Source organism: Panicum virgatum, chromosome 7K (genome assembly GCF_016808335.1).
Source record: "Panicum virgatum strain AP13 chromosome 7K, P.virgatum_v5, whole genome shotgun sequence".
Lineage (NCBI taxonomy): Eukaryota > Viridiplantae > Streptophyta > Magnoliopsida > Poales > Poaceae > Panicum > Panicum virgatum.
The window spans coordinates 49,186,857-49,195,518 of record NC_053142.1 but is presented as its reverse complement, the minus strand read 5'-3'; the positions used below and the strand labels follow the sequence as shown (position 1 = coordinate 49,195,518).

Below are 8,662 nucleotides of genomic sequence, written 5' to 3'. Positions count from 1 at the left end.
ATTATTACACTATTTCCCCCTAATGCTTTTATTTGATCTTATTGGTTTCGAAAGGATATGCTGTTCTGAGAGGAGATCGAAACAATTTGTGAATATTGGAAGAAAATAACTTCTTGGAACACTAGCATCTTTGTAAGTCCTCTTCATAATATATTTAATATTTATATTGAGTAAAACTGTAAAGAGATTTATTATTCCTAGCAGGAAAAAAATCCCAATGTAGGGTGATGACTGTAAGGAAGTATTATTTTTGTAGCTTCCCTATCCTTATTATGTATAACTCTTCGAGGATAACGTAGTCATAGGGACGTCGAATATTTTAATTGCATGATAATTGGTTAGATAGATTTGTAAGGTAATGGAAAGGTGCTCAGGAACTAGGAACATGCCGAAAAACCTGACCCACATTTGTCGGAATTGTAGGAAATGGAAGCTAAAGCGTTATCGCTGTATCTTTGCATGGTAGTAACAAAAGGTGTGAAGTTGGCTTCCAGAATCATGGTAATTGCATTGACTTTTTTTTTCTCAACACCAGTTGTTCTAATTTGTGTATATCAAGCATCATACTAATTAATTCATTTAATTTGAGATAATTTCAGGACAATGCAGCTTTAAGACTTGATAAGCAAGATGAAATTTCCTTACACACAACAAAACATGTAACTCGTTATACGTACAACGTTTCAAGTGGATAGTTTTAAAATTGTAGTGCGTAAAAGTGCAATGATTTTTTTTATTTCAAATGCAGACCCTCGCAATGTATGTGTCCTTCTTTGTTAAGTTGGCAGAGGTCACATATCTTAAGAACTTTAATCATGAGTCTGTATTTTCTCTTATTGGTGCTTTTAAGGGTGTGGCAGCAATAGGCCACATCTTGGTTAAGGATGCTCTGGAAAGTGTTGACTATGTTGAATATGGCTTGTCGAACTATAGTTTATTAGTACAGGACACAGGAAACAGCGCTGGCACGAGTATGAGCAGAATATTAACAAATTGGAAGACAAATTCAGGGCAATCCTCACCAACAACAAATCCAAGAGATATGAGGTAGGGTAGGGTACATTGTTTTTCTTTACATATAATTGAGCCTCCCCCACCCCCACCCCTAATTTTGGTAGCATTGTAATCCTATTACATTTAATGTGGGTCTTGCATCAGATTGTAGGTGGGGCGGGTTTTAAAACGAGCCCACTAACCCGCCCCGCAAAAACAGGTATTGCGACCAATGCGGCCCAGCTGCAATATTTTTGTGCCCCAACAGTGAACAGTCCACTGAAACCCGCGAACACTAGATACAACCCGCGACAACCCTAGCGTGGTGGCAGTCCGCCCGGCCGCCGGCGCCGCAAGCCCGGCCGCCGGAGCTCGTCCGCTGCTCCGTCGCCCGACGCCCCGCACGGCCTGAACCGGCCGTGGCCGTTCCCATGGCCGCGCCCGCCGGGCACCGGGCAGTGGCCGCCGCTGCCGCCGTTCCTGTCCCACCCGCCTCCGTCCCCGTGTGGCCGTGGCCGCACAACCCGGGGAGCAACCAGTGGCCACCGCTGCCTCCGTTCCCGTTCCACCCACCGTCGTTCCCGGCGTGGCTGCTCCCCCGCCCACCGGCGTCGCATCTCCAACCTGCGCGGACCCAGAGTGGAGCATCGTCCTGCTGCACTTCAACCCATCGGCGCGCACCACAGGTCGCATCTCCACCACCGCCACTGTCTAGTGGACGTCCACGCCGCATCTTCGCCCTACGCCGCCACTGCTCCAGCGGCACTAGATGGAGGCGGCAGACGGAGCCGACCTGTTCGGCTGGCATTCCTCCATGGTGGGGCTGGAGGACGGGAAGGATGGGGAGGAGGGCTCTGACGAGGAGGAGGACCGGCGGCCGAGCGGGAGCACCGAAGTCAGGTATTGTTTACTGAATGTCTTACCATTTTGCGGCATGGTGGTACTGAAGTACTTGTTTTTCTTGAATCTGGTATTTTCTTGTTGAATATGTTATGCAGCAGTGTGCCTATAAGGGATTAGGAATCTCATTTTTAGTAACTTGTACTGTTATACATGCATCCTGCTTTTCAGACTTGACAAACTTGAACTCTGCTATTGATGTCTAATAAATCATCATCCATTTTCTTAACATATGTTATTTCAGCCTTTAATTCATGATGGCATGAAAGAGTGGAGCTGCTGCAAGCAATGAAGCCATGATTTTAGCTTATTTTTGGCGATACCAGGGTAAGGATCCCTTTCTTTCTTTCCTGGCATGCACTGGAAATATTGCCACTTCATTCTATAGTCATGGTCTTGCTTAGAGGTTTTACTCTGCTCCACACTTCATTCTGTTGAATCTGTCATTTTATATTGCGTAAGGTTTGTTGTGTAGCTAACAAATCTGATATGAGTTGATGAAGCCTCTTGCACTGCTCTGTTAGATTTATTTCTGAATTCAATAGTCTAATCACAGTTTAGGGGTCTTCAAAAAATAATAAGAGTAGTTCTGGAAGTACCACAAGAAAGTTCGAATTATGTCTGTCATTCTAAAAATAATACTGCATTCAGTTAGGTTCTTTCCAGCTTGCTAGCTGTTACTAGATTGCCCGTACAAGATCTGAGAGCTCACATGCACGGACAAGATCTGAACTAAAAGAAGATAATTGACTATCTCTAATATGTAGTTTACACACAATGCTTGTGGCCACTAATTCTCTAACGTCAGAATTCATGTCAGATCGAGCAGAGCCTTATGTGGAAGCAACTGACAATACTGTTTTCCATTTTGTGATCAGATTTTTGCCACTTCTCTATATAGAGAGTAAAATCATTAGTGCATGAACTTAAACTATAATTATGCACAGGTTTAGATTCTGAACATAATAATGCAGTTCTCATAAAATTTTTCCTTTTCTTTTTAACTTATCAGATTCGAAGAAAGAATGGAGATTGGAGGATAAAGATTCATACTTTTACTTTGTTGCTATTGTTAGAGTCTCGACTTCAGATCATAGGCTTCTATCAAGATTACCGCAGTGCCAAGATTTGGGATTTGATTAGTCTTATGAAAACTTATGAGATCATCGAGTTGAAGTGCTGAAGAGCATGCCGATCTACTGGAAGTAGTGTTTTGTCAGTTAATGTAATCTGCACATGCTTTTAACCTGTAGTCAAAGTTTCCTGCAAATTCTAATGATAAATGTTATTGTTTTCGAAACTTGCAGATCTGAAGCAAGAGGTTATTTTGCAATATTTTGAACATTTTGTTATTGATGGTGTTAAAGATTTGTGATTTGCTTTTCCTGAAATTTTTAAGAGCAAACTCAAACGTGTGTAGTACCATGCAGCGTAGGCAAGGAAGCAAGCACATGCACATGCGAGCCATGCGGGTTCCCGAAGGTTGGCCACCAAGACCACGAAGCTAAATTCGGCAGCCATATTAATTAGTGGACGGCCACGAACCCGCCAATTAATTTTGCGGCGAGCGTTGTGGGTTTGCGAGTGGCCGCAACCCGGGAAAAAATTCCGTGCGGACGGACCGCACGAGCGCTCCCGTGAGGACCCTCTCCCGATGCTGTACGCGTGGCCAGCAAATTCATCGGACGCTCCATCGCACGCTCGCTGCCTCGCTCGTTGGCTCGGCTCGCACAGGCGCATCGCTGCTCCCTCGCATATGCGGCTCGCGGTAATTCCCAGGCGACGCTTGGTTGCTCGGCGCCTCGTCCCCGCGCCACCGCCGTGCTGAATCGACGCAACGGCGGGCCGGATCGAGGCGCCGCCGCGCCATTCCGGAGCACGACGTAGGAGGGGTGCGCTCGCGCCGCCAGCCACGGTGGGCCGGCTCCGGCCGCCGCCGCCGGAGCTTGAAGAGAGAGCGAGCCCGCGGCCATGGCCTCCGCTCCGCTGGAGCTCGGGCTGCAGCCCTTGCGATGTCTGGAACTCTGGATCAGCTCTGTCATGGCGCCCGACGTCTGCCCTTGCTCGTTGCGATCTAGAAGATCAGAAACAAACCGTCCGTCAGGGCTCCCGACGAAGTGGCGTGATGGCCTGATGGAGAAGAACCCGAGCCAAGCCTGGGAACCGAGCTGTGCGAGCCGCACGACGCAAAGGGAGCGGCCCTGCGCTAGCGCAAGCCGAGCCAGCGTTCGATAGATGAGGCAGCGAGCGTGCGATTGGAGCGTCGGATGAATTTGTTTGCCACGCGTGCAGCATCGGGAGAGGGTCCTCACGGGAGCGCTCGTGCGGTCCGTCCGCACGGAATTTTTTTCCCGCAACCCGCCCCGCCTGCACTTTGAGTCTTGCAGCTCCTAAGGCCTACAATGGAGAAGGCGATTACACTTACAATATTATTTGTCTCACAAATGGTCACTAGATATGAAAGGGTCCTAAGCCATATCCCTGGTAAAATATTTTTTCTGTGCTGTTAGGCATAAAAAATATTACTAGGCAAAACACCATCATATATATCCATCATCTGATTCATCCGTGCATTGAGATGGTTTTTCGCGGGATGTGGAGCTTGTTGTCTCGATGATAACAACATGACAGTGCCTTTCTGCAGGCATCAAGGGTAGGCATGCCACAAGTGCTGCAGGTGAAGGGGAACCTGACTCCGGCTCAGCGGTACATGGGAGCATGAGAATCCCATTTCTGATGAGATGGATGACGCTGGGTACGATAGCTTGCATTCCGACACCTCGCTACTATGATAAAATTAAGGGAAATCTCAAACTGTATTGCTGAAGTTTTCTGACTGCTATGAGTCTTTTATTTGAGTGGCAATCCATGAAGCATCTTATGCATGATTCTTTTATTGGAATGCTAGATGGAGATCACAATTATTCATGTATGAAGCATCTCTAGTATGTCCTTGCAATCCTTGGGACAGTACAAGTTGCGTGCCGCTTGCTTGGAGACAAAACAATAGCAACATCAGCTTGCAAACAATCTACGTTGACAGTTGATCATTAAGTACTTTTGCCAATTATGTTTGGTTTGTAGTTAGGGTTTTAGTGTCTGGAAATTCTTTTCAAGAAGGAAAGAAAAGGACACCTGGCCTCTTCACTTTTTTTGGAAAATCAGTACGTGTAACAGGTTTAACAAAAAGATGAAGAAGGAAAGGAAGACATGCCTGTCCTTTTCACACTTTGAAAAACTAGAACTACTTGTGAATAATGGGGACTCAATATAATTGTTGCACGGGCGCGTAGCAAGAGCGCGATCCCCACGGCGAAGACAAACAAAGGCGCTCCATGGACGGCACAGACCCTTCTTTTTCAGGCAGGCAGGCAGGCAAGTAGTACGGTGCCATGCATGGCCAAACCTGGTTTTCTCCCGTCCGTCCCCGGTCGTGCTTGCCAGGCGACAACTCTGGTGCACAAGCAGACCGACCAGATGATCATCTGGTCGGCTAGCTGTCTCGATCTCTGGCTGCCAGAAATCAGAGGAGAATCTGGACCACCTCGCATTGCAGAACGAGCCGGGTCACCATGCATGCAAGCGTATCTCCAGAACATCCGATCCCTATGGCACGCGGTATACCATCATGTTCATCGTGTCAAAGCTTAACAGTATGACATAATTTTTCCAACTTAGCTTGTGCGATAAACACCATGATCGAAGCTAATAAGTTGGAATTATCTTCTATATATACTGCCCAATTCTTGCTAGTACTGTTGCTAATTTGCTAGTATTGCCCAATATATGCTGAGCAGCCATGGGCAGATGCAAGCAGAGCGGCCAGGGTTTCTCACGACTCGCGTCCACCACCAGCGGCATGCTGACCAATGCAAGGACCCCGCCTGGGGTTGCAGGCCTGCACCACCTGTGTACTGACAAACAGATTCATACCATACCTGCCAAAAGCATTCCGAGCCCCAATCAGTCAGCACAGAAGAAGGAGTAGAGAAACTTGCTTGGCCGTGAAGCGTGCTGCATTGGCTACTCGCCCAGTTCAAAGTTCAAGATTTTCCACAATGTATTTCAATCTTTTTAGTTCAAAACCACTAGAATCGTCTAGTATGTTGTAGAAAGTACTAGTAACTAAAGTGAACAGGACATTCCTAAAACCACCGACAAATTCAATGTGTTTTGATTTTTTTATTTTATCATAATAATGAGGGATCGCAATGCTAACTACGTGTATATGTCCATCTCAGAAATGTGATTCTCAATTGTCACTGCTCTTATGTGGAGCCAGAGCACACCTCTCAATAATAAGGTCTCCGTCTGAAACCCTAGCAACATGCATGCTTCCCTGCTTGATACCTACAATCTAGATAGTATTACTTGATCATCATGTACTTTTCCCACTTATGTTGCTTGATACCTCCAATCTAGATAGTATTACTTGATCATCATATACTTTTCCCACTTATGTTGATTGGTAGTTGGGTTTATAAATTCTTTTGAAAAAAGAGAACAGGAAAAAAAAGGGACACTTGGACTCTTCACATTTTTGGAAAATCCAGTGCCTGCAGGATCAACAAAAAGGAAGACACTTGGCCGGCCTCTTCACATTTTGGAAAACTAAAATTGAGCCAGGTGACAGTTACGGGCGCCATGGCTAAGTGCGCGCATCTCTTCCCTGACTCTCGGTGCCTCCCCATGGCTGGCCACATGCAGTGACAGGCCGCATAGCGCCAAGGCTGATTCTATCAGTAGCAGTGTTTAAAACAGCGGGTTAAGTCATTTAGCGGTTGATGTTTGTAGAGGCTAAGAAAGACTATAGTGGGCTATAGCCTAGTTAACCCATTTAGCGGTTCTATAAATATCATATATTGAGAAATCAGCCCTCCCAACCTTGAAACCAACTTCTTTTATGGAAACTATACCCACACTACATCAAAAAGACTTTCACCTAGACACTAATATGAGAGACCGACTCTACACGGGAACTCAACTCTTTATTCACCATAACTTAGTACAACATAAGACTCTTGCACTCTTTATTTGGATACCCTACCATAACACTTTTGCACACATGACAACCTTGTCATCTCCTACGGAGTACTTGAAACCTCTTATGTCATGACATGGCAAGAGGAAAGGGGAACACCCCTATTTATAGGACTCCATGGCTTATATGGTTTTACCATGTATTCATCTTATACACACTTTTTTACAAAATATTTACTCGCAACTCTAAAATTTTCCTCATACTTACCTAACCATACAAATATCTAATTTCTAGAGTATTCTATATTCCACCATGAGTAAATTGCACCACAGGTCCCCAAACTTATCTCAAGATTTCACCTAGGTCCCCAAACTCTCAAATCGTCCACCTGGGTCCCTAAATTTTGTTGAGTGTTCCATTCGAGGTCCCAAACGCGCCACACCAGCTTCCAATGCCAACGTGGCATGCCACGTGGCACCACAGTGGCAAATATTTACAAAAAAATCCTTCCACAGTTTCATCTTCCCCCATTTAATCCCCCTCTCTCTCCCCCCCCCCTCTCAATCTCTCTCTCTCTCCGCACCACCGCCGTCCGCCACTGGAGCTACCCGAGCGGACGCGGACGCAGCTGGCGCGGGCGGCGGCAGTCGGCCTGGCGCGACGGCGGCGAGGGAGGCCGGTGCGGGATGCGACCGCGGCCGGTGCAGGTAGCGGCAGTCGGCATGGCGCTTTGGCGGCGAGGGAGGCAGTGCTGGATGCGGCCGCGACCTGTGCGGGCGGCGTCCATTGAGGTGGCGCGGCGGCGGCCGTGAGGGATGTTGCCGCGGACGTTGTGCGACGGCGGCCTGCGCAGGCGATAGTGTAACATCCCGAAAACTCACTAAATTAAATCGTGCACTAAATCTGTTTCTCGTCGTTGAGCTCGACCCCTCCTTAAAACCCTAACCCCAACTTTCCGGGAACCTCCCTGTTCCAATCTTCCGATCCCCGAAGGACCTGACCCGACACCCGTATCCAGCACCCTGTTTCTCCCTCGACCCGCGCGTCGCGCTCACGCGCGCCCAGGCGCCGCGCGTGGCCGACCGAGCGCCGGTGACGCCGCGAATCCCGCCCCATCTCTCTTCTTTCCCTCTCTCCCTCCATTTCTTTTTTCTCTCTCTCTCCTATTTTTTTCCTTTTTCTTCTTTTCTTTTCTTTTCCTCCCTCCTCCTTCTCCTCTCTCCTTCCCTCCTCTGCCGCGCGGCCCGACCACCGCTCGGCCGGCCTCCCCTCCTCTCTCTCTCCGCTCCAGAACGCCGCCCCGACCCGGCCTTCTCCCCTCCTGCTCTGCTCGGCCGCGCGCACGCCGTCCGGTCCCCGACCTCGCCCCCCAACCGCGTGCCGCCGACCCCAGAACGCCGCCCACCCGCGCACGCGGCGCGCCGGGCCGCACCACCCCTCCCCGCTCCCGGCCGCTCTGTTCCGCACGCTTGCTCGCCTCCCACGCACGCGCTCGCTCCGCTCGGCCGCCGCTGCACCGGCCCACGTGAATGCGCGCGTCCGCCCAGCCGGCCGCCTGCTGCTTTCTTGTCCCCGCGCGCGCACGCACGGCACGTCACGACGCTGGCCGACCGCCGTTGACGCCGCACAGCGCCGGCGACCCCGGCACAGCGCCGCCTGCAACGGTCGCCGCCTGGCCGCAGCGTCGTGTCACCTCGCCGTGCACGCCCGCCCACCGTTGATGCCCGCACAGCGCCGAGCGAGCCCCACCGCCATTAACTCGGTCGCCGGCCTCCGCCGCGTCCCGCC

The 8,662-nt window shown here is 49.4% G+C and overlaps 1 long non-coding RNA gene across 3 annotated transcripts; it reads left to right on the top strand.

Annotated features, from left to right (window-relative positions):
* The first annotated feature begins 1,311 nt into the window (after positions 1 to 1,311).
* On the top strand, positions 1,312 to 3,485 carry LOC120641943. 3 transcript variants are annotated; one of them, XR_005662456.1, is made up of 4 exons: positions 1,312 to 1,893; positions 2,138 to 2,220; positions 2,906 to 3,118; positions 3,324 to 3,485. It is a non-coding gene; the product is annotated as an uncharacterized LOC120641943 (long non-coding RNA). The 3 variants fall into 3 exon arrangements; XR_005662455.1 differs by having other exon boundaries at positions 3,201 to 3,485; XR_005662454.1 differs by lacking the exon at positions 3,324 to 3,485 and having other exon boundaries at positions 1,314 to 1,893; positions 2,906 to 3,277.
* Positions 3,486 to 8,662: the final 5,177 nt, after the last annotated feature.